General features: G+C 32.1%; 1 protein-coding gene across 1 annotated transcript in view; it reads left to right on the top strand.

Moving 5' to 3' along the window:
• The first annotated feature begins 6,788 nt into the window (after positions 1-6,788).
• The window catches only part of LOC143072852 (neuropeptide Y receptor type 2-like), a 59,532-nt gene continuing 44,633 nt past the window's right edge, over positions 6,789-21,687 (top strand). Inside the window, exon 1 of the mRNA XM_076247965.1 lies at positions 6,789-7,021. The gene's annotated coding sequence lies outside the window, so the exon portion shown is untranslated. The remainder of the gene's footprint in view (positions 7,022-21,687) is intronic.

Consider the following 21,687-nt stretch of genomic DNA (forward strand, 5'->3'; position numbering starts at 1 on the left):
TATGACATTTCACGAACAGATCGTGCAGGTGCTTTATAACTAACAGGTAAGATGTTGTTGCAGTACAAAATATTCATTTTAATACAATTAATAAAGTTGTATAACGTAGAATATGTTTTGTCATTCAGTTTCTTCATATTTAACTAAATTCCACTATGATGATTTCGTAATGCTAGTCATGTTTACTGTCGAATAATGATACTATTCTTTCATTTTTACTGTGGAGCGAATCATTAGTACTGTATATGCGGTGCATTTTCACTGTATAATTTTTTATTTATTTTTTTTATCTATTACAGCTCATTTCTTTAAGCATGTAGAGGAAGACTTTAGTTGACTTGCTTGTTTTTCTTTTATTGGATAATCGTTATGATAACACCCAATTTAATTCAAATATTAAAAATACAGGTTAAACTAGCATATGCCTAATCATATTGTTTAAAAATGTCAATCTTATTTACAAAGTTTGTATAAACAATTAAACAAACAAAGCAAGCAAGCCAACCAAAGTTTTGCTTTGCATGCATTATGAAATTAGCTGTAAGGCCTTAATTTAGCCGACTTGCTCAAACAATAGATAAAGTAAGAGAAAGATTTGATAAAATTTAACTTACGGAGGAAAGTTTGGTTTTAAAACACTCTAATAAATTCAATAGAAATAACATTTATTTCAAATGTATTCCATTTAGTTTCTTATAAAGCGTATAGGGATCTTTATCCTTATTTTTTTATCCATTTCCATGACACTTCACCACTAATTACGTACATCTTGATATAGATTGAATCTTTGTTTTCCCGTTTAAAAGGTTTTACACTGGAGCCATTTATAACTTGCTGTTCGGTGTGAGCCAAGACTCCATGTTGAAGACCGTATGTTTACGTATAATGGTCTACTTTTATAAATTGTGACTCGGATGGAGAGTTGTCTCATTGTCACATACGACATCTATATATGGCTCAAAAACGAAACGAGACGGGATAAAAAGGTATAAAAAAATCCACACTACTTTTTTAATATATGTATAATGAGCTTAATATGATTCAGAATAGAGTAAAATAGTGGGTCGCATTTGGGTATAAGCGTGACGCCGGATTGCCGATTTTTTGCAAGCGTGACAGGTGAAAGTCAAATGATTGTGTCGTGAAAAACGAGAAATGAAGTCTAGCGGGACACAGGAATCTGCCAAAACAATAAGCGGTATACGGGAATCTGCCAAAACAGTAAGCGGGATCCCCCCCCCCCCCCCAATGAGACCCCCAGAATAAGATATTTGTGTATATCAATCCTATTGTTACAGTCATGCCTTCAATAACAAATGTATCCGATGCATGCATTTTTTTTTATATTTTTGGTCCCTTTTTCAATTTTGAGGGGTCCAAATTTAAAGACAAAAGTCCTTTAATATAGATATTTGGGATTCGTTGACATGCTGAATCTAACCGTGTATCTAGTTTGGGGATTTTTTGTCTAGTTGCTGAAACAGCCCACATAGAGTTCCAAAAGGTCTAAAATCAACAAAAATGAATTGTAGCAATCATTTCGTGTACAATAACTCAAATGTGTATGGTTTTACCTCTGCGGTAGTATCCATTCGCGGATCTAGAATTTTTCATTTTGAGAATCGCTTTTGTTACAAGTTTGAAAAGCTATATATTTAATGAAGAATGAATGAGGAGTTTGTATTTCAATTTGAAAATACATGTATCATAAATCCTAAAGTCATCAACTAAGTTTTTTCGTTTGTTGCAAGTGCATTTATCACATAATTCTACAATAAAAATTCCTCGCATCTTTGAAAATTCTACATTAATAATGACTGCACTAACAGTGATAATTCATCGCATCTATAGCTAAAATGGATCGCTTTCAATAATCGATATGCTATATTATGATGCTTTTATAACACTTATTTGAACTTTAATGCTATGTTTGTATATTATAAAGACATATCACAATGAAACTTTGTTAAAACTTATCTTCAAATCACTTAACTTGATATTTTCAAAACATAAACAAATACAGTTTTCCCATGATCCTTTATTCTACAATAGACATACCCGCATATAACAGTAAAAATGAACTAGCTGGATTCGCACTTTATATACACTGATTTTGTCTGTTTACACATGCTTGGGATTATTACTAAAAATTTGTCAAAATGTTTCAAAATTTCGGTTTTGGGCTGTCTTTAGGCGTTTAAAATTTGGTGATTGAATTAGTTATAAACCAATGTAACAGTAGTGTACCGCTGTTCAATGGTCGTAAATTGAACAAGTGAAAATAAATCCCGGGTCACAAATCAAAACCAAAAACTATAAAAGGAAAACAACGGAGAAAAAGAAACACGGAACTGCAATATAAACAAACGCTAACACACATAGAAATGTACATTTTGATACCAACTTCCATATCACTGACTTGGTACAGGAAATTCAAAGAAAAAATGCGGGTAAAACCTGGCTTTATGGATATCAAACCTCTTGCTTATAAAAAAAGCTTTAAAAGATAACATTGCGTGACAGGAATACAGTGCAAATGAACGCAAGAACACTTAGGACAGAGACATATATAAATAAATAATAAAATAGTACATTACATCATATAATCAACAGAATAACAACGGACGTTTCCTGAATTAATGACATATACCAGACTGATCTATCCATTGGATCACCAGTGAAGGTGATATACGTCTGAAAACACATATGATATTCATAATTCGTCTAAATATCATCACAATAATGTTGAATCTGCAAATTATTTTTGTTGTTCCCTCGCGGGGATTCGAACTCATACAATGTGGATACATTGTATCTTGATGACACCGCCCGCACTGTGTCCAGCGCCCAAGACCACTCTACATATGTAAGATAATGATCTCGCCTTCCGTCAAAACATTATAAATAATTTTTTGCTTGCAAGAATGGTACATAGGAGATCACATCGATCTACACAAAGTGCGTTCTTAAATATTAATAAAAACCTTCAACTCTGACTTGATAGAGTCCACGGAAAAATTAAATGAGAAAAACTGGCCATATTTGACGCGGGTAAGTCTTTGATTTTAATATAAAGTTCCTAATATTAATTGGGAAAACTTATTTTAAAATGTCTATGTTCAGAAGTACCAATATTAAAAGATCTATATATTTTTGAACATAAGGATATTTGCTTTAATTCTAGAATGTGACGTACCGAATTTGAATCATTACCAGGTTTAACAACATGAGCAACACGACGGGTGTCACATGTGGAGCAGGACCCTTCGGAGCACCTGATATCACCCCAAGTTTTTTGTGGGGTTTGTATTGCTTAGTATTTATTTTTCAAAGTGGTTTTTTGCATACTATTGTTTGGCTGTTTGTCTTTTTCCTTTTTAGCCATGCCGTTGTCAGTTTATTTTCTATTTATGAGTTTGAATGTCCCTCTGGTATCTTTCGCCCCTCTCTTAATCTTTTTGGTTATCTGCTTTTTTCTCTTTTTTATATATTAGCGTTCATTTCTTAATTATTTATATTTATACCATTTTTAACTCAACGGGCCCAAAGGGCCCCATATGAGTCTATGCCATCACTTGGCGTCCGTTGTCGTCCGACGGCTGTCGTTGTAAACTATTTAAAAAATCTTCTTTGAAACTACGGTGCCAAATACCTTTAAACTTTAACTAAATGTTCCTTAGGGTATCTTGTTTATGAATTGTATCCGAAGTTTAGATCCATCGACAGACATGGCCGCTATGACTAAAAATAGAACATAGGGGTCAAATTCATTTTTTGGCTTTTATCGCAAAAAACTGAAGCTAAAGGAGTAAATCTGCCAAGGGTAAAATTGTTCAATTGGTCAAGATCTATCAGCCCTGAAATTTTCAGAACAACCCATTGTTAGGTTACTGCTACTGAATTAGTAGCTTTTAGGAATTTTTGCAGTTTTTTGTTATTATCTTGAATATGATTATAGATAGATATTATCTGTAAACAGCAATAATGTTTAGCAAAGTAAGACGTACAAAAAAGATCAAGGACCGAAATGGTCAAGTGACCCCTTAAGGAGTAATTGCTCTTTAAGACTATTTTACACAATTTGTTCATCAAGTTAACATTTAAAAATCTTCTCCTCTGAAACTACGGGGCTAAATACCTCCAAACTTCAACTAAATGTTCCTTAGGATATATCTAGTTTATATGTTGTATCCGAAGTTTTGAGCCATTGATAAACATGGCCGCCATGGCTAAAAATAATACATAGGGGTCAAATGCAGTTTTTGGCTTATATCTCAAAATCTAAAGCTTTAAGAGCAAATCTGACATGTGATTTAATTGTTCAATAGGTACAAATCAATCAGCCCTGAAATGTTCAGACGAATCGAACAACCCATTGTTGGGTTGCTGCCACTGAATTGGTAGTTTTAATGAAATTTTGCAGTTTTTTGTTATTATTTTGAGTATCATTATAGATGATATAAACTATAAACAGCAATAATGTTCAGCAAAGTAAGATCTACAAAAAAAATGAATATGACCAAAATTGTCAATTGACCCCTTAGGAATTATTGCCCTTGAAAGACAATTTTACATAATTTGTTCATGAAGGTGGAGCAAGATCTGCTTACTCTTCCGGAGCACCTGAGATCACCCCTAGTTTTTTTGGTGGGGTTCGTGTTGTTTATTCTTTAGTTTTCAATGTTGTGTCATGTGTGCTGTTGTTTGTTTGTCTTTTTCATTTTTAGCCATGGCGTTGTCAGTTTGTTTTAGATTTATGAGTTTGACTGTCCCTTTGGTATCTTTCGTCCATCTTTGCTAACATTTAAAAATCTTCTCCTCTGAAATACAGGTGAGCGATTCAGGCTCTTGAGAGCCTCTTGTTTCCATTCTTTTTTTCTGTACAGTATAGCACTCTATGTTTCTCTATTCTTCATCTTTATTTATTGTTCTCCATTCTTTAATCTCCCCTTTATCAGGTTTATTATGCATTTTTTATGAAGTATTCTCTATTCTCTAAACCACAGTCAGACCCTCTTATAACTGGTTGAAAACTTTAAAGAAGAAGAAGCTGCCTGACTCGAAAATACATTATAAATAAATAAAAAAGGAGATCTGATATGATTACCAATGAGACAACATTCCACAAGTGACCAAACGACACAGAAATCAACAACTATAGGTCACCGTACGTCCTTTAACAATGAGCAAACTAGCTTGCTTGATTTCTAGAATTGAGATCTCCGTCCACCAAGGCCACGACACAAAGCAGTGGTTGTCCTTCTGCCTGAAAAAGGATAAAAAAAAATACATTATTAGTATATAAAAAGGGAGATGTGACAATAAGACAAGTATACGTTAACGTTCGAATGAAGTTGATGTAAGCAATTGAGCCAACAATACGGCCTTCATCAATGAGAAATTCAATACCATAAAGTCGACGAAAAACATAAAACAATTCAATTTAGAAAAAAACATAATTTATAACAAAACAATTTATGAAAAACAAGTATGACATACATGAACCAACGACAGAGCTACAGACTCCTGACTTGAGACAGACACGCAAAACAAAGCGCCAACCCTATCTCTAATCACGGACACAACATAAGAAAAAAGGGCCTTTATTTTAAATTAATCATATGAATACAAAGCAGAAAAAACATCTAACAAAAACATAGACCGGAAGTGACAGGGAATTTATCTCATTTGACTTCATAAAACAAGGATATTCTAGAAGGAAGAAAGAATAATAATTCGGAGCATTCTTAATATGAAGTAAAATCAATGCATACAAGGTTTATAAAAGCCGATATTTCTTGAAAATTAGCTAATCGCTTCTGTCTTGTATAACGAATGAGGAAGCTAAGTTATAATTGTTCTTTTGAAACAGATATTAAATTATATGCAGTAAGTAAGGTCAATAAGTGCATTGTTCATTGTAAAATTCAAGTAATTTGTTTTATGGTTCAAAACTACAATTACCTTTTTTCTTGACAAAAGCTACTAAATATTTTATTTAATAAGATTGTAAAACACAAGAACTCCAATATTCTGATTTTTTAAACGAAAGCATTTACGTAATATTTTAATACTTATGGGAAATCTACAAATATCAAGTACAATTATCCACTAAATAGCATGCTAACAAAACAGTAATAATATACATGTAACAGAGGCAATCAATCGTTAAGAATTTCAATTGATTTCGATAACTATTTCAACTAAAGGAATATAGAAAACAATGTTTTGCTGGTTGCCAGTAGGATATAACTCATTTCTTTTATAACTATTTTCAATTAATTATTTTTTATCTGTTTTTTCTTATTTGCTTTAAAATATTAATGACCACCATTTATAGATATTACAATAATAAAGTTCAGTTGCTGATATGATATTCTGAAATGAGTTTTTAAATCGAAAAAAAGTGGGAAGAAAAGTACAACAGATAAAAATGTCTTTAACACAGATTTAAAAACAATTTTGATAAACAGCAGTAAAAAAATCATACTTATCATTGTTGACTCAACAGATATTCATTTCTTGCTTATATTTTGATAATGAAATCGTCGTTAATGGAACAGATACTATAATCAATTATAAGCCAAATTATCCAAAAGAAAAACGATCTGGTGACCATTTTAAATCCTCTGGTGTTTCTTTAATAACTACATAATTGATTCAGCCACATTTTAATCAATATTTCTATTTTTTTAACATCCGTTAACAAGCAATAGTATTCGTAGAGGATGCGCACTATGATAATGAACACTATCTATTGATTTGCATGGTTATAAAGCAGACGATATCCTCTGCCTTCATTTTCCCAGTATTTTACTCGTGCTCACTTAACGTCTGTTTAGTGTGTTTTGGAGTTGTCTTTCGTAATACGCCTGGATTAGTGGAGATTTTTTTCTGTGACAAGCTAATATCAATATGCTTTGTAGAGCTTGATCGTCAAATCGATTGCAGTAGAGTTTGAAGAAGGATTGTCGCTGTGTGATGAAGATTTTCTGGATCTTAACTAGAATCTAGTAATCAGGTTTGATGCCTTTTTATATTATTATTCCACACTTACAAAGAATTGTGTGTTGTTATTGTTGCTGTGTAATTTTTTCTGGATAAATCTTATCTTTTTTTATACTTGAATTTTATCAAATTTGCAGGTTTGCAGTCGTTTTAAGCTTCCTACATCATCACTTACTTAAAACATGAAATACGGAAAAACATGTTTTATTTTTTATATGATTCAACTTCGTGTTCAACTTCTTCATTTTTAAGCTGGTGAAACTTATTGTCAACTATAAGACTACAAGATTCAATCAAGTGTTCTGATAATTAGATTTTAGAAGTGCATTACATTTTATAATTTGATTTTGTGATTTATATATATAAAAGCAAAAATAAGTGTCAATTTCATAAAGCAAAAATACGTGTCAATTTCGAATAGTTAAAAAAATGTGATGCGGGTATGCTTCCTCATAAAATATTGGAAGCAACAAATGAAGCGACAAAATAGGAAAAGAAAAATGAAAAACATAACAAAGGTTTTAAATTCATAATTTCTATTAAAGTAAATTGAGAAAAAACAGTTTTAAGATGAATGATAAAATAAAAAAAAAACTAACTCGAAACTTTGCTTTTTTCGTTGGAATACAACAGAAACGAAGTATTGAATTACAATGTACAATATTTTTACGTTGACGTTGTTTCTTTGCCTTTTATATTATAATATTACAACGCATCTGTTGGGTTTTTCAATTCGAAATCGGAAAAGTTATCAACAGCTAACGAAGTAGCACGCCGACACCAGAAACTTGCAGTCAGGTGTAAGCTTTTACTCTGCATTTAAGACTTCTCCCTGACTTTGATATGAAGAACAACAAAACACTTTCTTTGCTTTGGGCTGTACATGAACATACTTACATTTCTATTGAATTATTGACGGAAAATATATTTTTTTGAAATAAAAAAAATAACGAAGAAAAGCATAGTCTACGTGGGTTGCGCTTAATAAAAAAAAAAGGAGTTGTGGTATTATTTCCAATGAGCCAACTATCCACCAAAGTTCAAATGAAGTGTATGTAAGCAGTTATAGGAAACTGACGGCCTTCAACAATGTGAAAAACCACTTCATGCTGTTTTCCTTGTATATATGTAGATAAAAGAAACGATAAAATCTTCAGTAAAAATCGCACTTTACTACCAAAAGTTTTTTCCCCTTAAATTTCAATGTTATGAAATAGAAAACAAATTGGGAATGGAAATGGGGAAATGTGCCAAAGTGCAGAAAACACACGAGGGCCACCAATTGGTCTTCAACACAGCGAAAAAATCCTGCACCCGGTACTCATATTCGAACCACTTGTGCTGATGAAGGTGCTTAGAACTAAATAATTACTAGTATATTTTGTTAAATGCCGTGAAATGAATCTGCTAGAATGGTTATGATATAAGGTCAAGATGGTACAAGTTTCTCTGCTAACGAATAAGTAACCACAAGGGAATCTTTTGGAAAACAATTTAAGAAACAAAAGAATATAGATCGCTATTAGTAGGTTGTCATTACCAAGTACCACCTGGGTTGTATATTACATCAAAGGCCAACACTTTTTGTGATCTATCTTGCAGAATATCTCAGGGCTAGTCGATGGAATCAATAACTTTCCGAAATTAATTGCTAATTAGAAAGCTTCGCTGGAATCGTAATTTTAACGCATTTATAAACACTAAGCCTGAAACCAATTCTATCTAGAATTAATTTAAGTCTCATTTGATGGTGAAAATACAATTAAATGCTTACATGACACTTCGTGATACATCGAAGATGCCCATTATTTGAAAAATATTATAACCTACACTTTCTGTCTTGGTTAACGACTTTAATGTTTGATTGAAAATGAATGAGGTTTTCCGTTAAACTTGCTGCACTGCAAACGAATTTTATATTTTAATAGTTAGCAGCACACAATGTAACGATGAATGCCTTCATTTAAAAAGAGCAAAAACAGAACAGTTTTATTTTAAAAAGCAAAGCAGACGATTAAGGAAGAAATAGTAAGAAAAACAATCGTCTTACATTTTTGAAGGAATTATATGTCAAAGCCACTTATATCACGGATCACAAATATATGGTAACCGATATATTCAAACAATTTATGTATTACTGAAAAATTATTACACCAGGGTTTTCGATATCACAAACTAGTCAAAACATTTACTAAATTTTATCATCGGTATAAAGACATCATTCGTAAATATAGCTCAACATGCAGACTTCTAATACGTTCAGGTATTTCACATCCAATTTTTTATGGAAATATTCTTTATAAAGCACAAAGGTGTCAGTATTCACCTCAGAAACTTACAAAACCTTTGAATAGACTTATTAAGAAGGGATATAATTAGTTGTCAAGTCATTAAAGATTGCATATTTTGGCGTTAATATTGAGTCACTGATAAGGTCTTTGCATCGGAACTAAACACATTTATTCTAAAAACAGTTGTTGGCATGACACGGGTTATGTTCTTCTCATATATGTTATGATGGTATGATACTAAACCCCTAACGGGAAGGATTGTGCCTGATGTTCATATGATGAAATCATAATCTTTCAGTCAGTTTAATTGAAGTCTGGAGCAGGCATGTCAGTTAACTGCTAGTAGTCTGTTGTTATTTATGTATTATTGTCATTTTGTTTATTTTCTTTGGTTACATCTTCTGACATCAGACTCGGACTTCTCTTCAACTGAATTTTAATGTGCGTATTGTTATGCGTTTACTTTTCTACATTGGTTAGAGATATAGGGGGAGGGTTGAGATCTCACAAACATGTTTAACCCCGCCGCATTTTTGCGCCTGTCCCAAGTCAGGAGCCTCTGGCCTTTGTTAGTCTTGTATTATTTTAATTTTAGTTTCTTGTGTACAATTTGGAAATTAGTATGGCGTTCATTATTACTGGACTAGTATATATTTATTTAGGGGCCAGCTGAAGGAAGCCTCCGGGTGCGGGAATTTCACGCTACATTGAAGACCTGTTGGTGACCCTCTGCTGTTGTTTTTTATTTGGTCGGGTTGTTGTCTCTTTGACACATTCCCCATTTCCATTCTCAATTTTAATGTTTAAATACGATGATTGCTTTCAATATATAAAAAAAAGCAAAAGCAGAACAGTTTCATTTTAAAAAGTAAAGCAGAAAGAAAAAAAATCGTCATACATTTTTGAAGGAATTTCTCTATACATTTGAAAGTTCTCGTTTATTTGTAAAGTAAACGTTTTAAAGGTAAATGTATTTGACACTAATTTTAATTAAATATCAACGAATTCAAAGAAAAATTACAAGTTGCGTATAAAAGCATCTTATATATATCTAACATAATCTGGACGGGAGCACCATTCTTTGGTTTTGCATAACTATTACAGAAGTTTAAGTTTATCTTTTCAGTATTATTTCTATGTTTCACAACCCTAAGTAATACGACTTTATCAGTTATTTTGAGTGTAATTGATGTACACATTTATATATTGTTTAGATAGTAAATTTCTGTGTAATACTTAGTTTTTCATGTCTATTGATTGCAGAAGAAAATAAGTATTGACAATAAATAAAGAATACTTTGAAATTGTTGTATGAAAACAACCGACAGATGCTTTTAACATTACGGGAATATTATGTATGCAAACAATAACGTGGTTAAACCTGATCATAGATCTAGAATAAAGTCAACCATCAGTGGCGGATGCAGGAATTTTCGAAAGGGGGGGTGCTAGCCCAGGGCAAAGGGGGGGTGCAGGGGGGGTGCAAACATATGTCCCGATTCAAATGCATTGATCGGCCAAAATAAAGGGGGGGTGCGGACCCCCGGAACCCCCCCTCTGGATCCGCCACTGACCATGCATTTTACAATTTTGCATAACTATACAATTATGTTTTGAAAAATAAAAATAAAATGAATACCCGAAGGCTGTTCCGGAGACAGATTGACAAGTAAATGATATGGAGTATAAAAAGGGACGCTGAAATGATTAACTTGAAAGACATTTTTACATTATTAATTTTGAAGTCGGGAATAGAAGACTACGTCATATGTGCACGAAGATAATAAAAATAAAAAAAAAAAAAAAACTGTAAAAACGAAACTTCTCAAAAGCACGAAAAAATAGATACGGAGATTTTCCCCCCTGAAATGTACAGATTTAAATTATCAAAATGACTATAGAACTGTTAGCATATAGTATGTTATGAATACTGGTATTTCATGATGATAAAATAAATGCTTGATGGCTCATATCAGAATACAAAAGTCATGATACAAATGTCAGTCACACCCCAAATAAATCAAATGCAAAACAACCCGTAGTAAGTAAATCATATGGTTGATATAATCATAACACACCCCATATCAAACTCTCGACCTTTGCTCTCGAGCATGATCGTTTATAGTATTGAATGTGATTTTTTCAATTTTATCTTTGAAAAGGTTGTCTAGCTTATAGTTTTATAGTTTATTTTTTGAAAATACTAACAATCTAAAGTAAGCATGTATTTTCTAAGTGAAACCAGCATGAAATGTACAAAAAATGAAATTGCACAACAAAACCAACTTAAACGATGTTTTTGCTTAAAATCAACATGGTTTTATAGATTTTAACAAAAAAACTTAAAACTGAATTATTTTACTCTTAAATTTGATTGAAATCAACGTAAAACGCCTTTCTGTTTTACTACGACGCCGAAAGCCATGGTATTATACATAGACTAAACGTAATAGAAATTAGTTCAGAAATGAGATTTCTATGTTAAGTCAAATTATTACGGATCTGTCTTCTGCCTAATTGATAGACATGCAATTTTGATTTATCAAAAACACCTGTTGTTTATTCCCGTTATTGAGGTCATTACCCTTCAAATCTTTTATTTATTAGAAATTCTTTTGATTATCTATTTTACCGAAAATACTTTTATAAATAACACGAGACTTGTAATGTCCTTCAATTAATGTCTGTTACATTGTTCGCTGTAAAATTATAAGCAAACTGTAAGTACTTCAGACGATCAAAGGCAGTACAGTGAACAAGCAATGTAGATTCAAATTTTACACATATATGCAAATAGCGAACAAATGTTTGAACATTATTTAATGATAATTTACAAGTCGTTTTTTTGTAAATGTATATGTTACTAGGGAAATAAATGTTTATGAAATAATAATTATAATTGAAACACATATTAGCTGAGACCACTAAAGTTTCACAAGGGATACGACTTTCTCTGCAAATGTGTAATGTACCATAGACGTCAACATAATTAACGTGTTATCTTTTACTGTGCGCATGCATGCACGTGCCGCGTCGTTTGCAGCTTTACGAACACCTTATAAACTTGCAGCGTCAAAGCTCTTACCGAGATTTACTTTCATCAGGAACACGTAAATCTTTAAATTTGGAAGCCCAAAAAATACAATTGTTTTTGGTATTTTTTCCTTTGCAAACAAACAATGATAACAGAAATATGTTTTGTATCATTACAATGACTTTGAGATGACGGTTTCGCACAGCAAAATAAATGGGCGGCCCATATTAAAACTAACAAATATATGCAACACACGTTTCGCAGAATATTTTGCATTTCAAAGAGCGAGACCTCAAAAGGAAAAATACACGATTGTTGTCGGCGAAGGATGAAAAAGAAACAAAACGAATGCTATATTTTGTATTTTTATAAAATCGATTTGAATTATCAGACATAATCAGCAAAAAAGAAAGGAATAATGAAAAACAATTCAAACAAGACAACAAACGGCCTGAAAGCATGTTTTGTAATGTAAGATCTTATATAAATCAGTAAAAAAACAAACAAATACCAACCACAAAAAAAAAAAGAAAGAAAAAGAAAACATCAACGGTCGGTAAACAGTCTAATAACATAGTTTCCAGTATGGAGATATTTGTTACTAAGTATTCAGTTTCTTTATAGCTTTTCGCCGTTGAAGCGTGACAAAAGTAAATGTACCATTGTGTATTTAAAGGAAGTATAGTATTGTTTTATTTCTAATAAAGCTGGCGGATAATATGGGATAATTTATCGACTCATTGTCTTCTTTCTATAATGTAGGTCTTTATATACGTAAAAAAAAATTGAAGGAAGAAACATTAAAGATTTTCGCGTGTACAAGTTTTTTTTTAAATTTCGATTCTGTCTTTTTTCGACGACATAATTTGTTCCTCGAATGATTCCCAATGACGTTAGCATGTTTTAATCAATGCTCGTATTTAACCTTTATAAAATCTGATTAGGATAGTTTTTGTAAAAAAATGTCCAAGTTATTGAATATCTACATTTAATTATTTTGAAAACAATTTAAAGGAAGCGTGGACGTATAGTGAAGCAAATAGTAGGCGTCAGAACTGGAACATACGGAAACAAAAACTCGATAAATTATGGTGATGACATTACATAATTTTAAGTTGTATAACTGTTAATGTTAAATGATACTTTGGATATTGATTCCTTTAACTATAAAAGTATTACTTTTATAGTATGGTGCGTGATATCGAATTACCATGAGAGATTATAGATACAACTATCTTTGGTAGGTCTCCCGAGACCCTCGTTTTTATAGTGTTTATTCCGATAAACACTACATCAATCGATGTTTTGACTATGTGGAATTATGTTATTCTGCATGTACACACCCCATAAACTACTATCGAAACTACAAAATGCAATTAGCAACACAGATCAAAATGTGTTGTCAACTGTAAAATCTTTTGTATTGCAATGGCAACCGGAAATGCAGACAAAAAAAGTTTGTCATCAACTGATGCAAAATTCATTGTCTAACAATGGCAATCAGATCTGCAGGGGAAAATATGATGTCACTTGTTGCAAAATCCATTGTATCACAATAACAACCGGATCTAAGATAAAAATAAAAATGTTATCAAGTGTTGCAAAAATCAGTATATTGCAACTGCTATCGGGACTGCAAACAAAAAAATCTATGCTGCCAATTGTTGCAAAAACATCATTTGAATCGAAATGAAATGTGAACTGCATACAACAATAAATATGATTTAAACTGCTGAAAAATCCATTGTATTGCAATTGCTATCGGGATTGCCGACAAAAATGCATATGCTGTCAATGGTCGCTAAATCCTTTTTATTACAATAACAATTTGGACTGCAGACAAATATAAATACTAGTATGCTGCCAACTGTTTCAAAATTCATTGTATTGCAATTGCTATCGGGACTGCAAACAAAATAAATGTTTTGTCAAATGTTGCAAAATTCATCGTATTGCAATGGCTATCGGGATTGCAAACAAAATAAATGTTTTGTCAACTGTTGCAAAATTCATCGTATTGCAATGGTTATCGGGACTGCAAACAAAATAAATGTTTTGTCAACTGTTGCAAAATTCATCGTATTGCAATGGCTATCGGGACTGCAAAAAAAAAAAAAAAAAAACTATGCTGCCAACTGTTGCAAACTTTTTTGTATTGCAATGGCTATCGTGACTGCAAACAAAAACATATGTGTTGTCAACTGTTGCAAAATTCATTGTATTGCAATGGCAATCGTGACTGCAAACAAAAACAAACGTGTTGTCAACTGTTGCAAAATTCATTGTATTGCAATCGCTATCGGGACTGCAGACAAAAACTATGCTGTCAACGGTTCGAAATTCATTGTTTGGCAATGACAATCGGGGCTTAATGTAAAATAAATGTGTTATCAATTCTTGCAAAACTACTGCTGTAAACGATAGTCAAAAAATATATGAATGGGTGATAGTCTTTGTACTAATTAGTAGGAATAAATTTTTGATGAAATGAAATAATTCTTTTATTTCACCCTTATGTCTATTGTATTTTTGGGTATGAGAGTTCTCGAAAAAGGTCAATCCAAAAATGCATTACGGATGCACCAAATTAACAAGGCGTTGGTTAATTTCTTTATAATTGCAGGCAAAAAACCGAATGTATTATGTTATGTTATACATTAATGTACTCTTACGATTAATTACTAAGTCTGATAGAGCATTAACCTTTATAAAATGCGTGGTACATGCACTTAAGTTTTTCAGCAATACATGGTTTATTTCTGTATTAAGACTTCATGATAAGCGACTAGATGATATGTTGAATAAAAGGATGTAGCAGAGTTTACTTGTCTTCTAATCATGCGATTCTTGCCTCTACATATACTGATATACAAAATTTGTAACTGATGTTTCCGATTCATATCTTCGCGTCCATTAACAATAAGTGATTGCTTAGTATTAACCTGTTGAGTCACCGTAGTATGTGTAATATATATCACTTCTGAAATCTTATTAATTGTACAGGGAACAACAATTTTCTTTCTTCAGTATGTTAAGTTCTGCTAAGTGGTGTTGGTATTTTACCTTGCCCTGTATTATAACTTTTGTCGATTTTTCATGTATTCCTTATGTTGCTTGTTCTAGTATTTTCATTTTTCCAATATGATTTTTATAGGTCGTCTTTAGGTTTAGCTAAAGTTGAAACAATAATTCTTAAGGAATAATAATGAGTTCATCTGAAATAGTTTCGGATTTTTGAATCTTTCATTTCTTGTATTATTTCCGTTACGGTAATGAAATGCCAAATCACACGTGACACTGTTAGTTCTAAATATACAGCTGAATCTCGTTATCATAGAATTCATATTTTCTGAGCGTCAAATGTCTCTTCAAATTGATAGATTCGCATGAAATTACTTACTGTATATCAAAATCATTTCAACGCAAATTTTTAAGTCAATTCAATCAACTTTCGGTAAACGACAGTGAACTGTAGGTTTAAATGACTCTTATTTCTATTTCAAATTGACATTTGCGCTTTATGACTTTACTAGCATTTGCCAACATCACAAAACAAATATTAAAGCGCTCCAAAGATTTATAAACTGTAACTAAAAATCAAATGAAAAACAACACAGGAAGTGAAACCAGGTTTAAGAGGTTGGGTTAGACTGCCTTCGCATCTAAAGTTGTTAGGTAATATTATATTGTCAGTAGGAGCAGACAATTGAAGTATAATACCCACAAGCTCATTAATGACGATATGGAACTATAACCGATTAAAAATTGAAGCACATTATTAAGCTTATTATGGAATACTATTATTTACTGATTTATAGAAGTACTTTCAAGATGAATATCAAAAAGTACAATAACAAAAATACTCCAAGTTCGGTTTTAAGTTTATATCTGAAATTCAGAGTGTTATTAAGTATTTTGTCTCATCTGTTTGCAAGCCTCTCTTATCATTACAAATACGAATAAAAGTAAATATGTTTTCATTTTGTCCGATGAGGTTGAGTATCTATTTGAAAGGATCCCAAGACTCCGCCTATTCTCCGGTTACTAGACGTACAGAATGCACTTTAAGAAACCGTAACAATAAGATAATAATCCATATCATTTCATATAGTAATAGACTCCGACTAAATAGAGTCTGGGTCTCAATTTTTTAGGCCCATTGTATGATTATCACTTACATAGTTGCATAATATTGTCACAACAGAAGGAAATAAGATCATATCGATCCTTGCTTTCTCATGTATATTTTATATCAGGAATAACATGAAGAAAACATGAAAACCTAAGGCAAGATTAAAAATGTATTTGCAGACTTAGCCGTATTGTATTTCTAGTCTTGTACATGCAATCTTAATGTAATGAGTCTATAGTTGTCTCATTGTATGTCATGTTTTTATGAATAGTACAATTGAGACATACATTCATGTCTTATTATTGGATCCTGTATATTGACGTGTAAAATTATAAAGTGTTTTTTTTAAACATTTTTACATTTCTTTATTGCAAGAATTTATTTTTTTTGGAATCTATTGTTCCAGTTGACGGATATTAACATTGACTATCCAGTTTCTAGTTGCTATCCGGTTCTATTCATATTCAAAAGGCAAAACCACTCTTTCCATCAAAAACATGTGTTCACACATTGTTGTCAATTTAATGGAAAATCCGCCCTTTTCTACATAAGAAAATGCTGTTCCAAGCTAGGAATATTACAGTTGTTATGAATTCGTATGCTGTCTTTGAGCTTTTGATTTTACCATTTGATAAGGGACTTTCCGTTTTGAATTCACCTCGAAGTTCAGTTTTTGTCATTTAACTTTTCACTACATAGAAACAAGAGCTATACAAAATTTCAAACTGCGAATTTTGTATGATGAACTTTTATCATATTCAATTATGACGTATGAGTTTTGTATAATTATTATTTGGAGGATTCATCAAAATCTTGACAAAAGTTTATAAAAGTACAATGCTTTCATCGAAAACACATGTTGAAATTAACTTTCCAAATTGTACAAGATGTCATTTTCCACGACTTCTTTTTAATTTCATCATTTCTCGATCTAATCATGCTATTATATACGCATGCTTTCCCTGTCCTTTTATTAATATTAAAGTGCATTCGAATAGTTGGGTATTACTTAAGAAGTATTTCGATGTTATATCAGACTTATTCAGACTTGCATATTAAAAGAGAGCATAGTTACATAGCTTACATAATTGTCTTAAAAGGCAATAACGAAAATAAATGTATTCTTAAATTAATTTCTCTATCAGAACTAGAAATAGATTTACTTTAACAAAATTGAAAAGGGTGATAGAACACACATTGACTCGATTTTCTTTAAATCTAATAATTGCAGAAAATTAAATCACTGGCTGTAAAATTGTCACCAGATCGCTGCCATTAAATCTAGAATCGATCCATCACTGGTTTTATTAGCTTTATTGTTGACATATCCTACTTTAGACTAAGACTGAGAAAAATAAACAACATAATGTAAAGCATAGCCAAAGGTTCTTGAAAACTTTATACAATAGATCCTTAAATGAAAATAAAGTAATACAAATCACTTCTTCGACCAAAGTACTGGGTTAATTTTCTTCATTTTGGTATTGAACGATTATCGACAGGAAATATAACTCATTAATCTCAATATAAAAAGCTTAACAAAAGAAAATTGCTGTTCATGTTTTAAGGACAAAAACATCAGGGGATCAACAGAATTTAAAAAAGTATTTGTGAAATAAGTCAATTCTTAGAACATCACACTGACTGGAAAAGCGTAGTTGTTGCCACTATTTCTTTCTTCTTTTTTTCGAAGTTGTTTGACATTACGATTTAAGTTAAGATATACAAAATGCTTTTTTCTATTGTAAGCATTGTCAAAAGGCTAGTTTAATCCCATATTATACACCTCGATGTATAACTCAAACGTTCTTTATATCTTTATTTAGTTTGTCGATATCGAGTGGTTCCTCTGCAAATATGACAAACAAAATTAAACGGGGAAAATCCATTGAAACGAATACATTACAACGTTTTAAAATCACGTTCATAAAGATCAGAGTTACAAAGAATGGTTAGATTTGTGTTTTATTTGTATTTCATCAAGTGCAAATCAAATTACTTTGCTGTTTCCTGTTTGAAATGGTATATTCTGATTTGTTATCAACTGAAGACATGTTATGCATGCAATATCAGATTTGAAGTAATGATGTTATGAGATGATTAAATACTTTTTACAGGACAGATTTGAGTAAAAATTACTTCATGAAATTATGCATTCATCGAATTTTTCTTCATCAATATCAACAAAGATCCATTCTCACATGCAACACAGAAGATGTTTTTAAGAATGAGTGCCAAGATGTAGTATCACACAACAGAGAATATATGTTCAAAATGACAGAAGATTTATGCGGTGTGCGTGGATTTCGGACCGCTCTGGACCTTCATCAAAGTTAAGTAAAGGACCGGTGAGGTCCGGAAACCATGCCACATCCAATCAACAATCATCCAGATAGATTAAATATTCAGCACCTTGGGCAGCATCGATCTAATACAAGATAAACATGAGTTCACAACGTTATATGAACAATGCGACAAGTCTATATAACTAAACCAGATACAGGATGTTTCAATGGACAAATATAAAACAACAGACAAACACTCATTTTCACAGTGTTGTTACTGGATATACAATGATCAACCTAGAGCTCAAACGAAAATCTTCACGATGCAACACGTAATACAATCGTAAGAGCGCTTCTCCTACATTAACAGAGATACTATGCAGTACTAAACAAGACGCCGTTACTGATACAATGATCAGAAAAAAAACAACACCCATTTATAAAACAAGCAGAAACTTACATCAATATCATTTACCACGTTTGTACACTACAACTAGACGATACTACACGAATTCCATCGTATTGTTAAGAAGACAAACATAACAGTATTCACCCTAAAGTGGACCTAATATCCAACATCGACTTAATAAAAGAAAACAATTGGAGATACCAAGGCATTTCATTGTTTAAAGTGAAAGTTGGACACAAAGCATTATAACAACAAGGGTAAGAGACGAAAACGCCTTTTCAACTTACAACAAAGCCCTATGCACAGAATAATAAGTATGGAAATCCTAACAAAAATAGAGAGAGTACCTACGGGCAGAGTACTCTGTTCGACGTTATAAGTGGCATTAATGCAACAGTAGTTTAACGAAGCCCAAATATCGTAAATCTATGTACCAAACAGAAACTGAGGGAATCGCACGAATTAAAACTCCATTGGTGTTTCGCATGTGAATAAGGCAGCAACCATTTGATTTTCTGGGGGGGGGGGGGGCTATGGTTTTTTTTCTGGACAAATTTTTTTTTCGCCTGCGGCGAAAAACAATCTATTTTTTTCGCAACAAGTCGAAAACAATTCTTTCAATTTTAGCATTACATATAGTGGCAGCTGAGGGTGAAACAAACAATTTTTTTTTCTCAGAATCAAAAACAATTATTTTTTTCTCCAAAAACTGGAAACAAACTTTTTTTTCCAAAAAAAAACCATAGCCCCCCCCCCCCCCCCAGAAAATCAAATGGTTGCTGCCTAAAGCATCTGGTGATAAATCAACCAAACAGAAACTGAGATAATCGCTTGCATTCCAATCTATTCGTGTTTTGCATGAGAATATAAATATATATATATTGTGGTCCAATCGTCCAGGAAAATACTCATAACTATTCAGTTTTGTTATTAAACATGTAACTTAAGTATAATAAACGTTTATTCCTTTTTCAAATGAGAACAAAGGGTAATTTTATTATATCGTGTTGTAACCATACTAGTTATATAAGCAGATGTTGTCAGAAAAACCATGCAAGATGTGGCACAGTAAGTATTTAATTGTCTTTTTAAACCATTTTATATATTTTAATAAGCTTTGTCTAGACCTAAAATTTTTAAAATCATAATCAAGTAGGATCATTACTTGATATTTATAAAAATCAAAATGATGCTAGAACATATTGATGTGGAATATTTTTTTCTTTTGTAATAATTGTCATTGGACGGTAGTTAATAAAACATATCTCTGGAAAATATCACTTCATTATGGTTAAGAAGAAAAAGACGATACAAATTGGTATACAATTGTGGTCAAATCGTCCATATCCCGTCGACTTTTTTCCAGGAATATACTCATAACTATTCAGTTTTGTTATTAAAAATGTAGACTTAAGTATAATAAACGTTTATTTAAATTTTTAGAAAAACTAAGGATTTTCTTATCCCAGGCATAGATTACCTTAGCGTATTTGGCACAACGTTTTGGAATTTTGGATTCTCAATGCTCTTCAACTTTGTACTTGTTTGGCTTTATAAATATTTTGATATGAGCGTCACTGATGAGTCTTATGTAGACGAAACGCGCGTCTGGCGTACTAAATTATAATCCTGGTACCTTTGATAACTATTTACACCCTGGGTGGATGCCACTGCTGGTGGACGTTTCGTCCCCGAGGGTATCACCAGCCCAGTAGTCAACATTTCGGTGTTGACATGAATGTCAATAATGTGGTCATTTTCATAAATTTCCTGTTTACGAAAATTTAAATTTTTAGAAAACTAAGGATTTTCTTATCCCAGGCATAGATTACCTTAGCCGTATTGGCACAACGTTTTGGAATTTTGGATCCTCAATGCTTTTCAACTTTGTACTTGTTTGGCTTAATAAATATTTTGATATGATTGTCACTGATGAGTCTTATGTAGACGAAACGCGCGTCTGGCGTACTAAATTATAATCCTGGTACCTTTGATAACTATTTATACCACTGGGTTGATGCGACTGCTGGTGGACGTTTCGTCCCTGAGGGTATCACCAGCCCAGTAGTCAACATTTCGGTGTTGACATGAATATCAATAATGTGGTCATTTTCATAAATTTCCTGTTTACGAAAATTAAAATTTTTAGAAAAACTAAGGATTTTCTTATCCCAGGCATAGATTACCTTAGCCGTATTTGGCACAACTTGATATGAGCGTCACTGATGAGTCTTATGTAGACGAAACTCTCGTCTGGCGTACTAAATATTAATCCTGGTACCTTTGATAACTAATTAGTCCTTTTTTCAAATGAGAACAAAGGGTAATTTTATTATTTCGTGTTGTAACCATACTAGTTATACATATATACAAACAGATGTTATCAGAAAATGCGGCGACTAATTTTTGATAGGTTTACCAAAGTTGTAAAGGGAATATTGATACAACTGATTTCATAGTTAAGTTGTAAAGGTCCGTTCAAATATCAGCATGTTCTAATATGCTATTGGTACCAGGTATGCAAGAAA

Source organism: Mytilus galloprovincialis, chromosome 4 (genome assembly GCF_965363235.1).
Source record: "Mytilus galloprovincialis chromosome 4, xbMytGall1.hap1.1, whole genome shotgun sequence".
Taxonomy (NCBI): domain Eukaryota; kingdom Metazoa; phylum Mollusca; class Bivalvia; order Mytilida; family Mytilidae; genus Mytilus; species Mytilus galloprovincialis.